Raw genomic sequence first — 11,559 nt, 5'->3', positions numbered from 1 at the left:
ACGAACACTTTTGTGCACCCCCTTCCGTAGAGCAAAATCCTGAAGGTCGGGGTTGCGCACAAGTATACCCCCTTCCGTAGAGCAAAATCCTGAAGGTCGGGGTCGCGCAAGGGTCGACATGGGTCGAGGTGGACTATCATGCGAAACCACTTTTTTCGGTCCCTACGGTGCCCCTAGATGATGAAAAGTACAATCCGAGGTTGATTACGAACACTTTTGTGCACCCCCTTCCGTAGAGCAAAATCCTGAAGGTCGGGGTCGCACAAGTGTGCACCCCCTTCCGTAGAGCAAAATCCTGAAGGTCGGGGTCGCGCAAGGGTCGACATGGGTCGAGGTGGACTATCATGCGAAACCACTTTTTTCGGTCCCTACGGTGCCCCTAGATGATGAAAAGTACAATCCGAGGTTGATTACGAACACTTTTGTGCACCCCCTTCCGTAGAGCAAAATCCTGAAGGTCGGGGTTGCGCACAAGTAGACCCCCTTCCGTAGAGCAAAATCCTGAAGGTCGGGGTCGCGCAAGGGTCGACATGGGTCGAGGTGGACTATCATGCGAAACCACTTTTTTCGGTCCCTACGGTGCCCCTAGATGATGAAAAGTACAATCCGAGGTTGATTACGAACACTTTTGTGCACCCCCTTCCGTAGAGCAAAATCCTGAAGGTCGGGGTCGCACAAGTGTGCACCCCCTTCCGTAGAGCAAAATCCTGAAGGTCGGGGTCGCGCAAGGGTCGACATGGGTCGAGGTGGACTATCATGCGAAACCACTTTTTTCGGTCCCTACGGTGCCCCTAGATGATGAAAAGTACAATCCGAGGTTGATTACGAACACTTTTGTGCACCCCCTTCCGTAGAGCAAAATCCTGAAGGTCGGGGTTACGCACAAGTAGACCCCCTTCCGTAGAGCAAAATCCTGAAGGTCGGGGTCGCGCAAGGGTCGACATGGGTCGAGGTGGACTATCATGCGAAACCACTTTTTTCGGTCCCTACGGTGCCCCTAGATGATGAAAAGTACAATCCGAGGTTGATTACGAACACTTTTGTGCACCCCCTTCCGTAGAGCAAAATCCTGAAGGTCGGGGTTGCGCACAAGTAGACCCCCTTCCGTAGAGCAAAATCCTGAAGGTCGGGGTCGCGCAAGGGTCGACATGGGTCGAGGTGGACTATCATGCGAAACCACTTTTTTCGGTCCCTACGGTGCCCCTAGATGATGAAAAGTACAATCCGAGGTTGATTACGAACACTTTTGTGCACCCCCTTCCGTAGAGCAAAATCCTGAAGGTCGGGGTCGCGCAAGGGTCGACATGGGTCGAGGTGGACTATCATGCGAAACCACTTTTTTCGGTCCCTACGGTGCCCCTAGATGATGAAAAGTACAATCCGAGGTTGATTACGAAAACTTTTGTGCACCCCCTTCCGTAGAGCAAAATCCTGAAGGTCGGGGTCGCGCAAGGGTCGACATGGGTCGAGGTGGACTATCATGCGAAACCACTTTTTTCGGTCCCTACGGTGCCCCTAGATGATGAAAAGTACAATCCGAGGTTGATTACGAACACTTTTGTGCACCCCCTTCCGTAGAGCAAAATCCTGAAGGTCGGGGTCGCGCAAGGGTCGACATGGGTCGAGGTGGACTATCATGCGAAACCACTTTTTTCGGTCCCTACGGTGCCCCTAGATGATGAAAAGTACAATCCGAGGTTGATTACGAACACTTTTGTGCACCCCCTTCCGTAGAGCAAAATCCTGAAGGTCGGGGTCGCACAAGGGTCGACATGGGTCGAGGTGGACTATCATGCGAAACCACTTTTTTCGGTCCCTACGGTGCCCCTAGATGATGAAAAGTACAATCCGAGGTTGATTACGAACACTTTTGTGCACCCCCTTCCGTAGAGCAAAATCCTGAAGGTCGGGGTTGCGCACAAGTAGACCCCCTTCCGTAGAGCAAAATCCTGAAGGTCGGGGTCGCACAAGTGTGCACCCCCTTCCGTAGAGCAAAATCCTGAAGGTCGGGGTCGCGCAAGGGTCGACATGGGTCGAGGTGGACTATCATGCGAAACCACTTTTTTCGGTCCCTACGGTGCCCCTAGATGATGAAAAGTACAATCCGAGGTTGATTACGAACACTTTTGTGCACCCCCTTCCGTAGAGCAAAATCCTGAAGGTCGGGGTTGCGCACAAGTAGACCCCCTTCCGTAGAGCAAAATCCTGAAGGTCGGGGTCGCGCAAGGGTCGACATGGGTCGAGGTGGACTATCATGCGAAACCACTTTTTTCGGTCCCTACGGTGCCCCTAGATGATGAAAAGTACAATCCGAGGTTGATTACGAACACTTTTGTGCAACCCCTTCCGTAGAGCAAAATCCTGAAGGTCGGGGTCGCACAAGTGTGCACCCCCTTCCGTAGAGCAAAATCCTGAAGGTCGGGGTCGCGCAAGGGTCGACATGGGTCGAGGTGGACTATCATGCGAAACCACTTTTTTCGGTCCCTACGGTGCCCCTAGATGATGAAAAGTACAATCCGAGGTTGATTACGAACACTTTTGTGCACCCCCTTCCGTAGAGCAAAATCCTGAAGGTCGGGGTTGCGCACAAGTCGACCCCAAAAACTCCCAGAAGGAGTCGTCGGATCGTTTCGTGGTGTTCTAGTGAAATGTTCAGCTCGACGAAATGCAACTTTTACCTAAAGGGGTCCAAGACCGTCAGACGCTTAGGTACGGAAGTACGGGCATGGGTCGGTTTTCCCCATACAAAATACCCCATGGAAAACTGCAAAACCCCAAAACAGGTCGAAGGAGTGGTTGGATCGTTTCGTGGTGTTCTAGTGAAATGTTCCATTCGATAGGGCGCAACTTTTTGCTAAAGGTGTCCAAGACCGTCAGACCCTTACTTACGGAGATATAAGACACGTGCGTGGTTGCTCGTGCCGAGCTTCAGAAATGTTGCTCCAGAGACTAAGTCCCAGAAAACCTTCCGACCCCAAAAACTCCCAGAAGGAGTCGTCGGATCGTTTCGCGATGTTCTAGTGAAATGTTCAGCTCGACGGAATGCAACTTTTACCTCAAGGGGTCCAAGACCGTCAGACGCTTAGGTACGGAGATACGGGCATGGGTCGGTTTTCCCCATACAAAATACCCCATGGAAAACTGCAAAACCCCAAAACAGGTCGAAGGAGTGGTCGGATCGTTTCGTGGTGTTCTAGTGAAATGATCCATTCGATAGGGCGCAACTTTTTGCTAAAGGTGTCCAAGACCGTCAGACCCTTACTTACGGAGATATAAGACACGTGCGTGGTTGCTCGTGCCGAGCTTCAGAAATGTTGCTCCAGAGACTAAGTCCCAGAAAACCTTCCGACCCCAAAAACTCCCAGAAGGAGTCGTCGGATCGTTTCGCGATGTTCTAGTGAAATGTTCAGCTCGACGGAATGCAACTTTTACCTAAAGGGGTCCAAGACCGTCAGACGCTTAGGTACGGAGATACGGGCATGGGTCGGTTTTCCCCATACAAAATACCCCATGGAAAACTGCAAAACCCCAAAACAGGTCGAAGGAGTGGTCGGATCGTTTCGTGGTGTTCTAGTGAAATGTTCCATTCGATAGGGCGCAACTTTTTGCTAAAGGTGTCCAAGACCGTCAGACCCTTAGTTACGGAGATATAAGACACGTGCATGGTTGTTCGTGCCGAGCTTCAGAAATGTTGCTCCAGAGACTAAGTCCCAGAAAACCTTCCGACCCCAAAAACTCCCAGAAGGAGGCGTCGGATCGTTTCGCGATGTTCTAGTGAAATGTTCAGCTCGACGGAATGCAACTTTTACCTAAAGGGGTCCAAGACCGTCAGACGCTTAGGTACGGAGATACGGGCATGGGTCGGTTTTCCCCATACAAAATACCCCATGGAAAACTGCAAAACCCCAAAACAGGTCGAAGGAGTGGTCGGATCGTTTCGTGGTGTTCTAGTGAAATGTTCCATTCGATAGGGCGCAACTTTTTGCTAAAGGTGTCCAAGACCGTCAGACCCTTACTTACGGAGATATAAGACACGTGCGTGGTTGCTCGTGCCGAGCTTCAGAAATGTTGCTCCAGAGACTAAGTCCCAGAAAACCTTCGGACCCCAAAAACTCCCAGAAGGAGTCGTCGGATCGTTTCGCGATGTTCTAGTGAAATGTTCAGCTCGACGAAATGCAACTTTTACCTAAAGGGGTCCAAGACCGTCAGACGCTTAGGTACGGAGATACGGGCATGGGTCAGTTTTCCCCATACAAAATACCCCATGGAAAACTGCAAAACCCCAAAACAGGCCGAAGGAGTGGTCGGATCGTTTCGTGGTGTTCTAGTGAAATGTTCCATTCGATAGGGCGCAACTTTTTGCTAAAGGTGTCCAAGACCGTCAGACCCTTACTTACGGAGATATAAGACACGTGCGTGGTTGCTCGTGCCGAGCTTCAGAAATGTTGCTCCAGAGACTAAGTCCCAGAAAACCTTCGGACCCCAAAAACTCCCAGAAGGAGTCGTCGGATCGTTTCGCGATGTTCTAGTGAAATGTTCAGCTCGACGAAATGCAACTTTTACCTAAAGGGGTCCAAGACCGTCAGACGCTTAGGTACGGAGATACGGGCATGGGTCGGTTTTCCCCATACAAAATACCCCATGGAAAACTGCAAAACCCCAAAACAGGTCGAAGGAGTGGTCGGATCGTTTCGTGGTGTTCTAGTGAAATGTTCCATTCGATAGGGCGCAACTTTTTGCTAAAGGTGTCCAAGACCGTCAGACCCTTACTTACGGAGATATAAGACACGTGCGTGGTTGCTCGTGCCGAGCTTCAGAAATGTTGCTCCAGAGACTAAGTCCCAGAAAACCTTCGGACCCCAAAAACTCCCAGAAGGAGTCGTCGGATCGTTTCGCGATGTTCTAGTGAAATGTTCAGCTCGACGAAATGCAACTTTTACCTAAAGGGGTCCAAGACCGTCAGACGCTTAGGTACGGAGATACGGGCATGGGTCAGTTTTCCCCATACAAAATACCCCATGGAAAACTGCAAAACCCCAAAACAGGCCGAAGGAGTGGTCGGATCGTTTCGTGGTGTTCTAGTGAAATGTTCCATTCGATAGGGCGCAACTTTTTGCTAAAGGTGTCCAAGACCGTCAGACCCTTACTTACGGAGATATAAGACACGTGCGTGGTTGCTCGTGCCGAGCTTCAGAAATGTTGCTCCAGAGACTAAGTCCCAGAAAACCTTCGGACCCCAAAAACTCCCAGAAGGAGTCGTCGGATCGTTTCGCGATGTTCTAGTGAAATGTTCAGCTCGACGAAATGCAACTTTTACCTAAAGGGGTCCAAGACCGTCAGACGCTTAGGTACGGAGATACGGGCATGGGTCGGTTTTCCCCATACAAAATACCCCATGGAAAACTGCAAAACCCAAAAACAGGTCGAAGGAGTGGTCGGATCGTTTCGTGGTGTTCTAGTGAAATGTTCCATTCGATAGGGCGCAACTTTTTGCTAAAGGTGTCCAAGACCGTCAGACACTTACTTACGGAGATATAAGACACGTGCGTGGTTGCTCGTGCCGAGCTTCAGAAATGTTGCTCCAGAGACTAAGTCCCAGAAAACCTTCCGACCCCAAAAACTCCCAGAAGGAGGCGTCGGATCGTTTCGCGATGTTCTAGCGAAATGTTCAGCTCGACGAAATGCAACTTTTACCTAAAGGGGTCCAAGACCGTCAGACGCTTAGGTTCGGAGATACGGGCATGGGTCGGTTTTCCCCATACAAAATACCCCATGGAAAACTGCAAAACCCCAAAACAGGTCGAAGGAGTGGTCGGATCGTTTCGTGGTGTTCTAGTGAAATGTTCCATTCGATAGGGCGCAACTTTTTGCTAAAGGTGTCCAAGACCGTCAGACCCTTACTTACGGAGATATAAGACACGTGCGTGGTTGCTCGTGCCGAGCTTCAGAAATGTTGCTCCAGAGACTAAGTCCCAGAAAACCTTTCGACCCCAAAAACTCCCAGAAGGAGTCGTCGGATCGTTTCGCGATGTTCTAGTGAAATGTTCAGCTCGACGGAATGCAACTTTTACCTAAAGGGGTCTGTGACCGTCAGACGCTTAGGTACGGAGATACGGGCATGGGTCGGTTTTCCCCATACAAAATACCCCATGGAAAACTGCAAAACCCAAAAACAGGTCGAAGGAGTGGTCGGATCGTTTCGTGGTGTTCTAGTGAAATGTTCCATTCGATAGGGCGCAACTTTTTGCTAAAGGTGTCCAAGACCGTCAGACACTTACTTACGGAGATATAAGACACGTGCGTGGTTGCTCGTGCCGAGCTTCAGAAATGTTGCTCCAGAGACTAAGTCCCAGAAAACCTTCCGACCCCAAAAACTCCCAGAAGGAGGCGTCGGATCGTTTCGCGATGTTCTAGCGAAATGTTCAGCTCGACGAAATGCAACTTTTACCTAAAGGGGTCCAAGACCGTCAGACGCTTAGGTACGGAGATACGGGCATGGGTCGGTTTTCCCCATACAAAATACCCCATGGAAAACTGCAAAACCCAAAAACAGGTCGAAGGAGTGGTCGGATCGTTTCGTGGTGTTCTAGTGAAATGTTCCATTCGATAGGGCGCAACTTTTTGCTAAAGGTGTCCAAGACCGTCAGACCCTTACTTACGGAGATATAAGACACGTGCGTGGTTGCTCGTGCCGAGCTTCAGAAATGTTGCTCCAGAGACTAAGTCCCAGAAAACCTTCCGACCCCAAAAACTCCCAGAAGGAGTCGTCGGATCGTTTCGCGATGTTCTAGTGAAATGTTCAGCTCGACGGAATGCAACTTTTACCTAAAGGGGTCCAAGACCGTCAGACGCTTAGGTACGGAGATACGGGCATGGGTCGGTTTTCCCCATACAAAATACCCCATGGAAAACTGCAAAACCCCAAAACAGGTCGAAGGAGTGGTCGGATCGTTTCGTGGTGTTCTAGTGAAATGTTCCATTCGATAGGGCGCAACTTTTTGCTAAAGGTGTCCAAGACCGTCAGACCCTTACTTACGGAGATATAAGACACGTGCGTGGTTGCTCGTGCCGAGCTTCAGAAATGTTGCTCCAGAGACTAAGTCCCAGAAAACCTTCGGACCCCAAAAACTCCCAGAAGGAGTCGTCGGATCGTTTCGCGATGTTCTAGTGAAATGTTCAGCTCGACGAAATGCAACTTTTACCTAAAGGGGTCCAAGACCGTCAGACGCTTAGGTACGGAGATACGGGCATGGGTCAGTTTTCCCCATACAAAATACCCCATGGAAAACTGCAAAACCCCAAAACAGGCCGAAGGAGTGGTCGGATCGTTTCGTGGTGTTCTAGTGAAATGTTCCATTCGATAGGGCGCAGCTTTTTGCTAAAGGTGTCCAAGACCGTCAGACCCTTACTTACGGAGATATAAGACACGTGCGTGGTTGCTCGTGCCGAGCTTCAGAAATGTTGCTCCAGAGACTAAGTCCCAGAAAACCTTCGGACCCCAAAAACTCCCAGAAGGAGTCGTCGGATCGTTTCGCGATGTTCTAGTGAAATGTTCAGCTCGACGAAATGCAACTTTTACCTAAAGGGGTCCAAGACCGTCAGACGCTTAGGTACGGAGATACGGGCATGGGTCGGTTTTCCCCATACAAAATACCCCATGGAAAACTGCAAAACCCAAAAACAGGTCGAAGGAGTGGTCGGATCGTTTCGTGGTGTTCTAGTGAAATGTTCCATTCGATAGGGCGCAACTTTTTGCTAAAGGTGTCCAAGACCGTCAGACACTTACTTACGGAGATATAAGACACGTGCGTGGTTGCTCGTGCCGAGCTTCAGAAATGTTGCTCCAGAGACTAAGTCCCAGAAAACCTTCCGACCCCAAAAACTCCCAGAAGGAGGCGTCGGATCGTTTCGCGATGTTCTAGCGAAATGTTCAGCTCGACGAAATGCAACTTTTACCTAAAGGGGTCCAAGACCGTCAGACGCTTAGGTACGGAGATACGGGCATGGGTCGGTTTTCCCCATACAAAATACCCCATGGAAAACTGCAAAACCCCAAAACAGGTCGAAGGAGTGGTCGGATCGTTTCGTGGTGTTCTAGTGAAATGTTCCATTCGATAGGGCGCAACTTTTTGCTAAAGGTGTCCAAGACCGTCAGACCCTTACTTACGGAGATATAAGACACGTGCGTGGTTGCTCGTGCCGAGCTTCAGAAATGTTGCTCCAGAGACTAAGTCCCAGAAAACCTTTCGACCCCAAAAACTCCCAGAAGGAGTCGTCGGATCGTTTCGCGATGTTCTAGTGAAATGTTCAGCTCGACGGAATGCAACTTTTACCTAAAGGGGTCTGTGACCGTCAGACGCTTAGGTACGGAGATACGGGCATGGGTCGGTTTTCCCCATACAAAATACCCCATGGAAAACTGCAAAACCCAAAAACAGGTCGAAGGAGTGGTCGGATCGTTTCGTGGTGTTCTAGTGAAATGTTCCATTCGATAGGGCGCAACTTTTTGCTAAAGGTGTCCAAGACCGTCAGACACTTACTTACGGAGATATAAGACACGTGCGTGGTTGCTCGTGCCGAGCTTCAGAAATGTTGCTCCAGAGACTAAGTCCCAGAAAACCTTCCGACCCCAAAAACTCCCAGAAGGAGGCGTCGGATCGTTTCGCGATGTTCTAGCGAAATGTTCAGCTCGACGAAATGCAACTTTTACCTAAAGGGGTCCAAGACCGTCAGACGCTTAGGTACGGAGATACGGGCATGGGTCGGTTTTCCCCATACAAAATACCCCATGGAAAACTGCAAAACCCAAAAACAGGTCGAAGGAGTGGTCGGATCGTTTCGTGGTGTTCTAGTGAAATGTTCCATTCGATAGGGCGCAACTTTTTGCTAAAGGTGTCCAAGACCGTCAGACACTTACTTACGGAGATATAAGACACGTGCGTGGTTGCTCGTGCCGAGCTTCAGAAATGTTGCTCCAGAGACTAAGTCCCAGAAAACCTTCCGACCCCAAAAACTCCCAGAAGGAGGCGTCGGATCGTTTCGCGATGTTCTAGTGAAATGTTCAGCTCGACGGAATGCAACTTTTACCTAAAGGGGTCCAAGACCGTCAGACGCTTAGGTACGGAGATACGGGCATGGGTCGGTTTTCCCCATACAAAATACCCCATGGAAAACTGCAAAACCCCAAAACAGGTCGAAGGAGTGGTCGGATCGTTTCGTGATGTTCTAGTGAAATGTTCCATTCGATAGGGCGCAACTTTTTGCTAAAGGTGTCCAAGACCGTCAGACCCTTACTTACGGAGATATGAGACACGTGCGTGGTTGCTCGTGCCGAGCTTCAGAAATGTTGCTCCAGAGACTAAGTCCCAGAAAACCTTCCGACCCCAAAAACTCCCAGAAGGAGTCGTCGGATCGTTTCGCGATGTTCTAGTGAAATGTTCAGCTCGACGGAATGCAACTTTTACCTAAAGGGGTCCAAGACCGTCAGACGCTTAGGTACGGAGATACGGGCATGGGTCGGTTTTCCCCATACAAAATACCCCATGGAAAACTGCAAAACCCCAAAACAGGTCGAAGGAGTGGTCGGATCGTTTCGTGGTGTTCTAGTGAAATGTTCCATTCGATAGGGCGCAACTTTTTGCTAAAGGTGTCCAAGACCGTCAGACCCTTACTTACGGAGATATAAGACACGTGCGTGGTTGCTCGTGCCGAGCTTCAGAAATGTTGCTCCAGAGACTAAGTCCCAGAAAACCTTCGGACCCCAAAAACTCCCAGATGGAGTCGTCGGATCGTTTCGCGATGTTCTAGTGAAATGTTCAGCTCGACGGAATGCAACTTTTACCTAAAGGGGTCCAAGACCGTCAGACGCTTAGGTACGGAGATACGGGCATGGGTCGGTTTTCCCCATACAAAATACCCCATGGAAAACTGCAAAACCCCAAAACAGGTCGAAGGAGTGGTCGGATCGTTTCGTGGTGTTCTAGTGAAATGTTCCATTCGATAAGACGCAACTTTTTGCTAAAGGTGTCCAAGACCGTCAGACCCTTACTTACGGAGATATAAGACACGTGCGTGGTTGCCCGTGCCGAGCTTCAGAAATGTTGCTCCAGAGACTAAGTCCCAGAAAACCTTCGAACCCCAAAAACTCCCAGAAGGAGTCGTCGGATCGTTTCGCGATGTTCTAGTGAAATGTTCAGCTCGACGGAATGCAACTTTTACCTAAAGGGGTCCAAGACCGTCAGACGCTTAGGTACGGAGATACGGGCATGGGTCGGTTTTCCCCATACAAAATACCCCATGGAAAACTGCAAAACCCCAAAACAGGTCGAAGGAGTGGTCGGATCGTTTCGTGGTGTTCTAGTGAAATGTTCCATTCGATGGGGCGCAACTTTTTGCTAAAGGTGTCCAAGACCGTCAGACCCTTACTTACGGAGATATAAGACACGTGCGTGGTTGCCCGTGCCGAGCTTCAGAAATGTTGCTCCAGAGACTAAGTCCCAGAAAACCTTCGAACCCCAAAAACTCCCAGAAGGAGTCGTCGGATCGTTTCGCGATGTTCTAGTGAAATGTTCAGCTCGACGGAATGCAACTTTTACCTAAAGGGGTCCAAGACCGTCAGACGCTTAGGTACGGAGATACGGGCATGGGTCGGTTTTCCCCATACAAAATACCCCATGGAAAACTGCAAAACCCCAAAACAGGTCGAAGGAGTGGTCGGATCGTTTCGTGGTGTTCTAGTGAAATGTTCCATTCGATAGGGCGCAACTTTTTGCTAAAGGTGTCCAAGACCGTCAGACCCTTACTTACGGAGATATAAGACACGTGCGTGGTTGCTCGTGCCGAGCTTCAGAAATGTTGCTCCAGAGACAAAGTCCCAGAAAACCTTCCGACCCCAAAAACTCCCAGAAGGAGTCGTCGGATCGTTTCGCGATGTTCTAGTGAAATGTTCAGCTCGACGGAATGCAACTTTTACCTAAAGGGGTCCAAGACCGTCAGACGCTTAGGTACGGAGATACGGGCATGGGTCGGTTTTCCCCATACAAAATACCCCATGGAAAACTGCAAAACCCCAAAACAGGTCGAAGGAGTGGTCGGATCGTTTCGTGGTGTTCTAGTGAAATGTTCCATTCGATAGGGCGCAACTTTTTGCTAAAGGTGTCCAAGACCGTCAGACCCTTACTTACGGAGATATAAGACACGTGCGTGGTTGCTCGTGCCGAGCTTCAGAAATGTTGCTCCAGAGACTAAGTCCCAGAAAACCTTCGGACCCCAAAAACTCCCAGAAGGAGTCGTCGGATCGTTTCGCGATGTTCTAGTGAAATGTTCAGCTCGACGGAATGCAACTTTTACCTAAAGGGGTCCAAGACCGTCAGACGCTTAGGTACGGAGGTACGGGCATGGGTCGGTTTTCCCCATACAAAATACCCCATGGAAAACTGCAAAACCCCAAAACAGGTCGAAGGAGTGGTCGGATCGTTTCGTGGTGTTCTAGTGAAATGTTCCATTCGATAGGGCGCAACTTTTTGCTAAAGGTGTCCAAGACCGTCAGACCCTTACTTA

The sequence above is a fragment of the Anopheles nili genome (assembly GCF_943737925.1).
Source record: "Anopheles nili chromosome X unlocalized genomic scaffold, idAnoNiliSN_F5_01 X_unloc_1, whole genome shotgun sequence".
Classification (NCBI taxonomy): Eukaryota; Metazoa; Arthropoda; class Insecta; order Diptera; family Culicidae; genus Anopheles; species Anopheles nili.
The sequence above is the reverse complement of the archived record's forward strand: the minus strand, read 5'-3'. Positions refer to the sequence as shown.